Source organism: Gouania willdenowi, chromosome 6, assembly GCF_900634775.1.
Source record: "Gouania willdenowi chromosome 6, fGouWil2.1, whole genome shotgun sequence".
Taxonomy (NCBI): Eukaryota; Metazoa; Chordata; class Actinopteri; order Blenniiformes; family Gobiesocidae; genus Gouania; species Gouania willdenowi.
In genome coordinates, this window is record NC_041049.1 from 59,280,038 (window position 1) to 59,293,257 (window position 13,220).

Consider the following 13,220-nt stretch of genomic DNA (forward strand, 5'->3'; position numbering starts at 1 on the left):
TGAGGCTTGGCAGCTCTGGATATGTAGATAACGTCAACAGCAGGTGGAAAGCATAGTGAAAGCTCAGCAGCTATTGTTAGATCAGACTTGTTACATCACACACTTTCATAATGTACAGTTGTGACTTCATCGTTTTTCATTATTTTTTTTTTAAACAAATTAACAAACTTTAGAGAGCTGAACCTGCTACCAATTTACATGTTATTGCTAGCTTTGCTATTGTTACTCATTTTCTCAATTTCATTGGTGAACGTTGAGAAGTATAACAATAATTTTAACATTTTGTGGATAAGTATGGTGCACCAATTAAAATGTTTCTAATCACTAAACAACTTCAAGAGAAACAGAGATGGGCAACATTATCATTTACTTATGTAAACTAAAAATAATATCACATCAGAATCTGATTAGCTGTGCATTTGCTAACTCTGGTGCAATTGACTATTGTACAATGTCCCAGTTAAATAAACAATAACTGAAATTAAATGGGGTGTTTTATATTACAATGAAGTTCTTCCCTTTTTACCTTTTTTGCCCAAACAGTAAAGTGGAGCAAAAGCATATTCACTATATAGATGAAAGTTTTAGCAGTGTAATTATACTGTTATCAAATATATATACTTATATGGAATAGGTGGTCATTTTAAAACAAAAACACCTGCTGCTCTTCTTTGAAGGGGTTTTATATGGTGTTGGTGTTCTTTTGGAAATGGGTGCCCATTCAGTTTGTAAAGCATTTGTGAGGTGAGGCACCGATGTTGGACGAGAAGGCCTGGCCTGCACCTCACACTTATTAAAACATGTCGTTATGATCCTGGCTTTGTGCCCTGGGGTACAGTCATGTCAGAATAACAAGGGTCCTTCCCCAAACTGTTCCCACCATGTTGGCAGCATAACATTGTCCAGAATGTCTGAGTATGCAGAAGCGTTAAGGTTTCCCTTAACTGGGGATAAGGGGAAAAAAAGTTGTAACAAAATGCTTTTGTCCATATAGTTTAAATGGTCAATGAACACTACACAGTTTTCCATGGTAGTCCTCAGCGTGACATGTTTAGAAATTTGATGCGTTAAAGGAGATTTTATCCAACTCTTGTTTCAGGGCTTTGCTTCTCCAGGATTCAGCCATTTTCTCTGAGTCGTCAGGGGTTATGGGAAGGTCCTTTACGTCCCTGGGTACGTGCGAGGTCATGTTCAGTAACCACTGTCTGTTACGCCAATAAATATTGGATGACAAACTACGGCAGGGGTGGTGGTGGAAAGGTAATCCTTATTTCTTCAATTAAACAGTTTAGATTAATGTTTTAGTGTTCATACCTTGTGTTTTTATTCCCTTAGAAAAGTGTCAGTGAAGGGAAGAGAATGTCTGGATCAGGGGGGTCTGAAAGAGGAGGAGGTCTGCTACGCTGCCCTAAATGTGGAGGCCCTTGTACAAAACTAGAGACTTTTGTATGTGAGTACACGTTTCATTAACACACTTTGGTCTGGTTTTAAAGGAATGCACATGTGACCAAGGAGGTACTGAACTTAAAAATAAATACTAAAATAACCAAGGCAATAATAATATCCAAAGACACACAGATAAGTTTGTAAAAAAATAGGCAGACAGTGCTTTCAAAAGATGGAATTCAAGTTTATTAAGACCAGGAGCATAAAAGGTAAAAAAAAAAAAAAAGAATATTTATTTCTATGACTAAAATTTAGGTATTAATCAATGGCCAATATTAAAGTACACATTCAATTAAAACCTTACAGTCCCTGAGCCAGGACCAAACAGAATCTGAAAAAATAAAATACGATTAGGACATGACCAAGCAAGGATGGCTGGAAAGGAAGTAGCCCCACCCCAAACAAACCAAAAAGTGCTACCCACAAACACACATTAAATAACAAATGCCCTAAATACAAAACAAAAATAAGGGCCAACTCCCCCTCCCAAGCACACCCAAGGGAAACAACTCAAAAACCTAAAAGAACCAGGGACCGTATAATCTGGTGCAAAGCTAAAATTTACAAAAAGATATCAAATAAACTCAGATTTAACCAGAATGAAAACCTAAAAACAAACTCTAAACAAAACAGTAGCAGGCTAAAATCTGAAATTAAAAAGGAAACAGATGTTAAAACCCAAATACACAAAGGATAAACTGAATATTAAAACACCTGTCCTACCTTAGAATTGCTGAAAAGAATGGGGGGAAATAGCTGACACCAGAGTCCCGAAACAGCTCTAAAACCAGAAGAATGTGTTAAACAACAGGTTACAATGCTAAAAAACCGAGGGAGCAATTAAAAACACACCTGTCACCAGCCATCAGCAGTCGAGACTGATCACCAGGCATGGAGGACATTTATACAAGACTCTTCCTCCACGAAGCAGGAAGTTTCATGATAGCACTCTCTCATAGTGTATTTATTCAGTTAACCCTTGGTACATTTCAATATCTTGTGTTCATTTCTTATTTTTTTGCTAAAAATTTGTAGGAAGATAAGGGTAATTAATAATGGGTTATATTAATGAAAATATGAATTATGATTATTAATACTTCAACTTTTGCCAGGGTGCCGCTTCTTTTAACAGGAGAAATGTGTCTGAGTTTTTTGATGAAACCCATTAATTTGAAACCAGGGAAGTAGATTCATACAGCAACATCTACACCTTAATACACAGCTTTAATGAATCAGAGGAATCAAAGATTACGTTTAACCTTATATTCAAAATTCAACAGTTGACACAGTCATAATATCAATTAAAAGGTTATAATTAAATCATGATTAAATGCATTTCTAGGCTAATAAAAGTGAGGATTATATGTAATGAAGTGAAATCACTGTTCTAGGAGAATGCTAGTTTACTAAATATTGAATAAAAATGTAGGATACATATTCGAGTAGTAAGATCATAAAAATAAAAAATAAAAATCATAAAGAGAGCTCATAAAACAAAGAGGGGAAGACAAACAGGGGAGACGAAAAGACATGAATGAGATGAACTGTGTGTGGAACATGATGTGAGTGTATGTAAGTGTGTAGTTATGGAAGCATGTATGTGAGCTACTGAGGACCGAGCTTGCTCATCGGAGTTCATTCAGGTACCTTAAAGATGATGTCCGGGTTGGACCTGGAGGTGCTGTGTTGGAGAAATGCACTGGGACGTGCCACTGTTGAGCTCTGTTGTGTTTCAACAGAGTTGCCCCTTCAGCTGATCCAGGCGGTTCTGGCCTTCACAGCTGGGTTAGAGAACGGCTCGTGGCTTACCTCAACGGGTCACGAGCCGGGCTTCTTTCGGCTGTTACGCGTGTCACTTAGGGCTGGGCGATATATCGAATATACTCGATATATCGCAGCTTGTAGTCTGTGCGGTGTTGAAAATGACCATACCGTTAAACTCGCGGACTTTTTTTTTTTTTTTTTTGAAATGTCATCTTAATGACAACATGCACAAAAGGGCACTATTTGTTTTAAAATATTGTAGTGGCATTATGTACAAAAAGTGCACTTTAATTTTGTGTTTTGAAATGCCATGTGAGTTGCATCCTGCACTAATGTCTTGTTTTGAAATGTCTCTGTGACAATTTTGCACAGAACGTGCACTTTCTGTTGACAATTTTATGTTTGAGCCACTCACTGTTTAATAAATACAGTTATGTCAACTTTGACTTAGTTGTGATATCCCCTTTTTTGCATGAAAGTTTAAAATTGGCATATATTAATGCAGTATGATCAAGAATGTTTTAATGTAGACATATAGAATCATCATACTGGTGTGATTTTGTGCATCAAAGTGTTAATTCAAGGGTAATGCAAAATATCGAGATATATATCGTGTATCGTGACATGGCCTAAAAATATCGCGGTATTTATAAAAGGCCATATCGCCCAGCCCTAGTGTCACTAAAATTTTAACTGTTTCAACTAAAAATAAAATAAATGAATTGATGGGGAAGGGAAACGCGTTGAGCAAAAACTAAAGTTTTGGGCGACTTTCTTCCTTTTAAAATATGATCTTTGAGACTCGCCTCCCAAGAATGGGCTTCGTTGATTGGTTTTAAAGTTGCCAGCATCTCAGCTGACTGCCAGTAGGTGTGTCTGGGGTGTGTGTATATGTGATGACATAAACAAACACGAGGGATGATTCCTAAATTTACACATAAACCATAATAAAGAGTTCAGCAAATTCAAATAATCTTTTCGACATCATATCTTGAGATATCATGTATTATGAGACAGTTTGATACCAAACATGACTGGAAAATAGCCTAGTATTACTTCAGGAACCTGTTAATGAATGTAACTTGTACTCACTCGTAAACATAAAAGTCCAAATTCATGTTATGCTTTTTCCTTACTATATGGTAAACAGTAGATACCTTAAATTAACTTTCGTGATGTTTTTGGGTTTTTCAAGCACTTTTTAAATGATGAAACATTTAAAATAGCATTCTGTGGGTATAGAATTACCTGAAGAGAGGCATAGGACATACAATATTTGCAATTTCAATTTCTGCAGGAACCATTCCAATAATGTTTTTCTTTTGTGACTTTTCAAACATAGTACAGTTTCTTTGTTCTCATTTAGTTTGGAAAATTACTGGTATTTCTTCACTGGGACACATCCCAGGGGAGGCCTGGGAAGTGTTCTTGTGTGACAGCTCACCACAGGGGTCAGGGATCAATGGGACAGTTCTGTGATCTTACAGCATCCCAAAGGTATCTGTTTGTGAAGGAGGGAGAAGACGGGGGTTCCTACCCCTGTGTGGAGTCGTAAAAAGAGTTTGTACTGAAAAGTCCAAAGTGCTAGAGCCAGTCTCCTTGCCGCCGTTATTGAGTTCAAAGTAAGCATAGTGAGGTTAAGGCTGGGATACACTGTGCGACTTTTTCAATCATTGCACTCAGCTCAAGCTCAAACTGAGCCCGAATGTGCGCAACTCACGATGCATGTTCTCACACTGTATGGACCAACACTCTGACACGATCTGACTGCTCACACTGTACGTTCATACACAACATGTCGGGGGCTTGTTTCCGGAAATGCAACGTACAAATTAGAAAAAGAAGAAGAAGAACACTGAAGTGTAACCATTAAACAGACAACCCGGAAGTGGAGAGATGCTCGCAAATCTCAGCAAAAAGAGCTTTAAAAAAGAAAAGACAGAGGCGTGATGGACCAGGAGCTGGCTGGACAGACGTCACTTGGGCACGACAGTCCGTCAATTTTACAGCGGTCCTACGGTGTTCGCGCATGTGCAGTGTGAGCGTTTACGGTAAGCCGGTCCGTGGCACTGCTTCAACTGTGCGATACCCTCACGAGGAGTGACTGGATTTCAAACATGTTTGAAATCCTTACGACCTACGATTGCTGATCGGGAGCTGGTCGTGAGGTGTTAATCGCATCTCGTGACCCCATGTATACTACACGATGCACGACACACGATCTAGCAGAGACTCGCACGATCCCACAAAATAGTCGCACGAGTCGAAAATCGGCTCAAAATGGGCCAAAAATCGCACAGTGTATGCCTGCCTTAAGCTATGCACCTCAAAGTTGCTGGAGCAGTATTCTGTAAACCGTTCGTGATAAAGAAAAAGGCTCCTTGGTTAATCCTGTTTGAAAGAGGGTCTTTCAGTTAAAGTTCAGCTTGAAGTGGTTTAGTTCCCTACAATTTGTACTTTGTAATTTGTACTTTTGCTTCATTTTGCACTGTAAACTATTCATATATTGTTTTGTTTTTTAAAGTAGTGCAAAAGAAATACAGATTTTTCTTTAACATGATGAATAATTGTGATTATAATCATGATTACAATATTGATCAAAAGTAATTGTGAATATCATTTTGTTCCTGTCATTTAGTTACTATGAAAAACAATCGATTTTGAACATTTATGAATCGTTATCGAATCGTCACGTGTTGAATCGCGATTATTCTAATATTCAATGTATTGGCACACTGCAAACATACTTCAGACACACGTGGTTTAAAAAACCAAAACAAATCATCTCCCCATAAGGAGCCGACTCCTGTTGTTTACTTCAATCAATCCCAAAGGGCCTGTACTCTGAAGCTGGAAATTTTTCAACTTTGAGCGATGAGGTCGCGCTTGACCAAGTCACTCAAATTACACAAGTCACGTCGTAAGGGGAGATAACTTGAGGTCTTGTCATTTACATAGATTTTAATGTAATCTTGTTGCTTCAGTCACGTTTGGTGTGAAAGCACCAATAGACTGACATGATGTGTTTTGGATATATTATAATGAAACTAGGCAAGACCTGTATTTAATTTGAAAATTAAAAATTGGCAAAAATGACAACCTCTATCTGGATTTGTTGACAAGTTATATAATGCAGGAAAAACAGAAAACTGACCTTGACCTTAAATATGTATCTTAATTTGTGTCCAAGTTAAAGGGAAAAACGTTTTTTTGTTTTGTGACTTCATGAACTTTGACCTTGACGCGACCTTGACCTCGACCCTTGACATTTTGGCTCCAAAAAAGATTGACCGCACATCCTTGACATTCCCTGCTGCATTAATAGCCTAGGAGGAGTTCTAGGACAAATCAAGTTGCGGAAGAAAAACAATAATAAGAACTCCTACAATTACTTGCCAAAAATAATTAGATTTTGGTGAGGCATGTTTACTGCAAGGATAACATTTAATGACATTGCTAAAGCCACTTTTGAGACAAATAACTTGAACATTGGATGAGAAGCTGAACACTGTTCAATGTAAAAAATAAAACTTAATTTTCTTTGGTGATTTTGAACTGAAAAGGTTCTTTTGAAAGATCCTGTCATTATGTTTTTTTAAAACACTGCAGATTGTATTAGTCAATAAAAGGTTAAATAACAGTTCAAGGTTTTCCTCTTTTATGAGTTTTTTTCCTAAATAAGCCACAGACAATTGAAAGTGTAAGTTCTAAACTGCAAATTTTTTGTATGTTGCTGTTTTGCAGCATCAACACTTGTTATGTGTGGCTGTGGATCAGAAGAGGAGAGGAGTGGCACGTAGGGTAGCGCTACCTGGGCACAAGCTGGGGCTTGATCAACCCCAGTTGGGTCGCCTGGAGGAGGGGGTCTGATTGTTGAAAGACCCGAAACCCCCTGTGATCCCAGGTTACATCACTGATGATGTGTCCAGGGGCACCACAAGGTGTATTTGAGAACTGTGTGACGAATGTCATCACACACATCACATCGTAGTCCATTCTGAAACGGATTCAAAGAACGGCTTAAACACAGAACCGGAATCTGCAGCAGAGGCAGAGGAGCTGACGTTTGCACAGAAGTCTCTGCCTCCACCTAAGAAGGTAGGAAGACAAAAATAAATAAATAAATAAATAAAAGAAGATATGAAGACTACAGCTGAACCTCAGAAATAAAGTCATTATCTCACTCTTTGGCTACATCTCTTTCACAGATATATGCCTATTTGGACAAGTTTGTTGTGGGCCAGTCTTATGCAAAGAAGGTTCTGGCAGTCGCTGTGTACAATCACTACAAACGTATCTACAACATCCCTGCTGGGAGCAGACAGCAGGTGGAGTTAACACCACATGGTAAGTCTCACTAACCATCTCAACCTTTCTACAAGGGTTGGGGTCAAATCTTGTTTTCAGTTACAATTAACATTGTCAATTTTGTTTAATTACGATTACAGTGACCCGCAATTTTTCCAAATACTATTAAATTACAATTATTTTTTATCCTCAGAAAGTCAATTACAATTGCGTTCTCAATTACTAAAGTTCAATTACAATTCATCACAATTAATGAGTCTGAAATAAATAACCTAATAAAAGTTAACCTTCTTGTTGTGTTATCATCTTTAATGATAACGGGTCCTAAATCAGCTGTAAAATACACTAAAAACAAATATCTATCATCTAATTTATTTTGTATCTATTGGTAACCTTGTTAGGCTTCCTAATCAATGAAAATATAGCTTTTAATATTTTTGGTGTGGGTGTCTGAGCCTGTTTTGTGTCAGTATACCTAGCCCTGGGTCAATAACAGATTTTCTTGGACGATATATTTTCCCACAAACAATTGTCGATAAACAATGTTATTGTTGACATTTTAGACCAAATTAACCACTAGTATAATGATAACATATATCAATGCAAGAACACCCTTTCAAATGCAATAAACTTGTAGTTTTCATTAGTATTTTTTTACCATTGTAATGTCAAGAACTTTTTAATATTTTAAACAACTAAAACAATTAAGATAAAACTGACTCTGTCTCTGTTAGCAAAAAATTGCTCTTCAATAAATATCACAAACAAAAGCAATAAAATAGAGCCTGTCTATGTTAAGAAAAAAAAAAAAAACACCTCAAATGCAAAACCATACACAACCAAAGCAATCAATAAAATGGTCTACCAAGTCTCTCTCAAAAAACAAAATTGCACTTGCAATAAATATTAAACATTGAGGCACAGAGGTATATAGTTGTACATTCCTTACCAGGTAACACTTCCAATCCAGTTAGAACTTTTAAAAACAAAAATGCTAGTGGCCCCGCCTCCCCCATCTGTTTGCAGGCAAAAGACGAGGAAAACGAAATACTTACACTTAGCTTGGTTGCTAATCCCGCACAGCATCATCCTCGTTTCTGCTTCCAGTCACACCTTTCGTCGCTTCCACTGGCGGACACCGCTGGTACAAGGCTCCGCTGCTTCACAGGCCGCTGGGTGTAGCCGGCGTAGCAATCCAAAGCTACGTAGTAGGTCAGAGTTGCCGCATCTACCGGACTATAACAGTTTGATTTACCTAAATCTAAGATTGCCTGGCGGTGGTATACTGTTTTAGAGTAATTAGCTGCAGGCTCACTGAGAAATTATTAGAACTGACTGAGTAACAATCTCACTCCTTGGCAGAATAGCCTCAGTTAAGATGAAAATCTTACCTGAAATAAACTATCTGTTCTCTATGATCCCACTGAAACCACTAACACAATGGTTCAAAAGATTAGATTCTGCAATTACAAAATTCTATGCTAGGATTAAAAAACCCAAAATAAGCCTTTCAACTCTTCAAAAAAATAAAAGCGAGGGAGGGTTGGAAGCCCCTAATTTCACGCATTATTACCTAGCAAACCAAATTCTATATTTAACAGAATGGCTAAAACCAAAAGAATACCACAACACCTGGCTAGAAATAGAACAGCAAGACTGCAAACATATTAAACTCTCTGATCTCCCTTTTATCACTGCAACCCTCAAACGTCATAACTGCTTTAAAAACCCACTGATTGCCTCCACCCTGACTGCGTGGTGGAAAGCCCTGGACATTACAAATGTTCAATTAAAAATTAGCATGCTGTCTCCAATCTGGCACAACCCTGACTTTAGAAACAGAAAAACACCGCTCTATCTAAAAACATTGGAAGATAGCGGAATTATTCATCTCCAAGACCTCTTCGAAAATGATAAGCTCAGGACATATAACAATCTAACCCAAACATTTAATATAAATAAAAGTAATTTTCTTCAATACCTACAAGTAACAGAGACAATTAAGAAAAATACGGCAATAGATTTAATCACTTTGCAACCTCCAGAACTGGCCATATATATGAAAAAAATCTCAACAAAAACAAAAAAACTCTCAAAAATATACAGAGCACTCTTGAACACTAACTCTAATCACTTACCAATCCCTAAATGGGAAGCTGAACTCTCAATCACCACGAACACCGATTTCTGGACAGAAATTTGTTGCAATACCTTAATGATGACTAAAAACACAAATATTCAGCTAATTCAATACAAGGTCCTCCACAGATCCCACACTACCCAACAGAAAATGTATAAAATGGGCTCCTCCCCAACAGACATCTGCTCTCAGTGCACCCAGGGAACAGCTGATTCATATTTACATGCCGTATGGCTTTGTTCGCCAGTTTAACAGTTTTGGTTTCTAATTACTGAAAAACTGTCCTCCATTTTGGACTGCATGATTCCTCTATCTCCAAATCTATGTCTGTTAGGAGACCTGACTATGCTTGATATTCCAGCAAACCAATCACAATCCATCCTTGCAGCACTTGCCATAGCAAAAAAAACAATATTAGTGAATTGGAAAGATAAAAAATCCTTAAACATAAATCAATGGTGAAATCTCCTCATAGAATTTATTTCCATGTAAAAGATGTCTGCGCTCAGAAAAAATAAAATAACCTGCTTTGAGGAGCGTTGGACTCCTTTTCTAATTGCATTGAATCTGCATTGATTTTGATCACACAGGTGTGACGCTGGTGACGTGGTGACGTATCGATCATTTCCTGTTTACGCTCTACCGCTGCTTGCAGCGCTCTACTATTGTGTTCTGCTAACTCTAATCAAACTTGTTGTCATTGATATTTTAGCCTTGAAAACACTTGTTTTAATTTTTTTACCGTAGAGTTAAACGTACGAAGGTTAAGTAAAAAGCAATCTCGCCTCTTAGAGGCAGTGTAATCTCCTTTAAACTTCCTTTTGTCCTTAGCTTAGCTTAGCTTAAATTTAAATATAACATGCATAGTACATATTTAATTACATATTAAAATCATATATATGTGGGTGTGCATGTATATTATACTTGATTTGATTATATTTAAAATGTATATATTGTTTGTAAAAATTATTCTATCATTATAAGTCAGTATAGAAATTACATGCTATACATTCTAAAACAATGAATCGCTGAATGATACATATACTAGTATTAATGAAAAAATGAAAGGAACTTAAAGACAATCATTTAACTGAAAAAACATGCTATAATACAGAAAAACAAAGTCATTCACAAAACAACAAAAGGTACAAGGACTTGTCTCGCAACATCAGTGCACCTGTAACGTTCTGACATTCCTGACATACCCGAGTGAGGATTGTCAGTTGACAATTCACTTTTTTGTGCCAAACACAACAGGACAGTGAAGCTGTGGATGCCAAACGAACCACCAGAAAGAAGATGATGAATCAGGAAGAAGAAGAAATGTAAAAAAACACAAAAAGTAAGGAGGGTTTAGCAGTGCACTTTGACTGACAGTAGTGTTGAAATGGATTTGATACAAGCTGACTAATATCTGCCTGTTTTTACAGAGATAATAAAAGAACCTCCACTGCCCTGAAGACAAACTTCTCTCTTCAAAATGAGCCCTCCACCATACATACATACATAATACTTTGCTCCAAATATTTTTTTCATGCATTTTTCCGTGTAGAGTGGACCTTTAATCACTGTCAGTTGTATTTCAGAGTTATCCATTTTTCCATCTTTTTGTATTAATATTCGATGCATCCCTTTATGTATAAAATTTTAAAAATGTTTATATATATATATATTATTCTGTGCTTTGGCTTTTCCACACTTGTGTTTTCTCTTGTCATTATTGCATTTGTCATTCATGTGTTCAGGATATGACTAGGTGGTTTCTGTTTCCTTTAAAGGAGTTCCTGCTTGTTGCTGTTAATAAATGACCTTGTAATGACAAGTGGGACATATTGTTATAAATGAGCTTAGAATCAAATGCTGGGTCAGCGTTTAGCAAGTCTTTTAGTATGTGAAGCAATTATAGTTTAAGAATCAATAATTTTAGCAAAGCAGATGATATTATCAGTTAAAAATCTTGTAAGTGTAGTATCTAAAAAGAGCCAGGAGGTGGTGGTAGAGTTTTTTTTATTTGACATTATATGCAATGCAGAATTGCTTGTCTTTTAATTCTCCTTTTGCCAAATGTCACAGTAATTTAAATAAAGCCAACTGTTGCATGACATGTCACAACATAGTGTTCATGGGAAATGTAGGATTAGCACAACCAGCAGTGTTGCCATATATATTCTGTTTAAAAATCTAAACACACAAAAACTCTCAAATGTATTGACAGAAAAACAGCCCAATCTGCCAACAATGACTTGCCACATCGTTTCTTGCAGATTCAAACAGACGCAGTGGTATGTGTCGTTCTTCACTAATATAGGATTAATAATAATAATAATAACAGCAATACTAAGATAAAAGCATAAAAAATCATGATATTGATCCCTGAAGGGAAATTACATAATAATAATACAATGAGAATACCAGTAACTACAATATTAAAGGAGTGTACAAGGGTTCATTAGCATGTTAGCTCAGCTTCTGTAACATCTCACAGCTTCTCCATCAGCTGCTCTGCGTTTCATTATGAGGTGCATTCACTTTCCCCAGGAGAATGTGGGAATATAGAGTCTCTATAGGAAACCCTAACACATGATCTCTGATATCCAGGTTAGAAGAGTGCTTAGATTGATCAGAAAGAGCTGAACTAGTTTGATCTAAAACACTTCTTTATCAAAGTCTCCTCTTTACAGTATAATATATTCAATCATTAGCAGGAAGCAGAAAATCCCAGGTTGAGTGAAGGCAGCACAGGTGCAGGTGGTTAATTGTTCACCCTCTCCTCTCTGTGTGACCTGACTCACTTTGACTTTCACACGTCAATGAACTAAACCAGGGTCTGCAACATGTGGCTCTGGGGCCTCATGTGGCTCTTGGACTCTTTTGCAGTAGTTCCCTACAGCTTTAAAACATTTTTTTTTACAGAGGCCATTAATGATGAATGACAAATAAAATCAAGATATAACAATTTGTTAACCTAAAAATAAATCCTGTTGTACAATAACTCGGCCACCTTCAGCTCCTGTAACATCTACAGACCATCAACTTTCCTGCACCTGCGGCTAACCTTAAGTTTTAAATTCCTGGTAAGATAAAAAATAAAATAAAAGATATTCTAAAACAGTTTTTTCTCCATTGTAGCTGATGCTTGTTTATGTGGAATTGTTGTTGTTTTTTTCTTAATGTTATATTTTCTTGGCTTTTTATAAAGTTTAATTGAAATTAAATTAAATAGACATTTTAAAAAATTCAATTAAAAAAAAGAACAGAAGCTTTGGTCATTGTACATATATACAATATTAAGGTGCTCTCCAATAATGACATAAAACACAAATAAAATACTGGAAAAGGAAAGACTTATAAATATATAATACTAATAAAACTACTCAGCAAACTTTATACATTACCATACACACAATATAAAAATATAAAGTGACCAGTGAGGAGATAAATAATTAAAGCCGCGAGCGGCGTCATAGGGTCCGATGAAGCGGTCACGTACACCACTGTTGGGGATTTGGGAATTGGCCTGAGCAAATTTGGTGTAAATTGGTGTAAAGTGCAATACTCAATA

At 36.7% G+C, this 13,220-nt stretch overlaps 2 long non-coding RNA genes across 2 annotated transcripts; both read left to right on the forward strand.

Moving 5' to 3' along the window:
* The first annotated feature begins 1,131 nt into the window (after positions 1-1,131).
* Positions 1,132-6,975, forward strand: LOC114464640 (uncharacterized). The gene is made up of 3 exons (XR_003674243.1): positions 1,132-1,260; positions 1,336-1,450; positions 6,955-6,975. It is a non-coding gene; the product is annotated as an uncharacterized LOC114464640 (long non-coding RNA).
* A 200-nt stretch (positions 6,976-7,175) lies between these two features.
* LOC114464637 (uncharacterized) lies at positions 7,176-11,802 on the forward strand. The gene is made up of 4 exons (XR_003674240.1): positions 7,176-7,308; positions 7,419-7,557; positions 10,916-11,000; positions 11,089-11,802. It is a non-coding gene; the product is annotated as an uncharacterized LOC114464637 (long non-coding RNA).
* Positions 11,803-13,220: the final 1,418 nt, after the last annotated feature.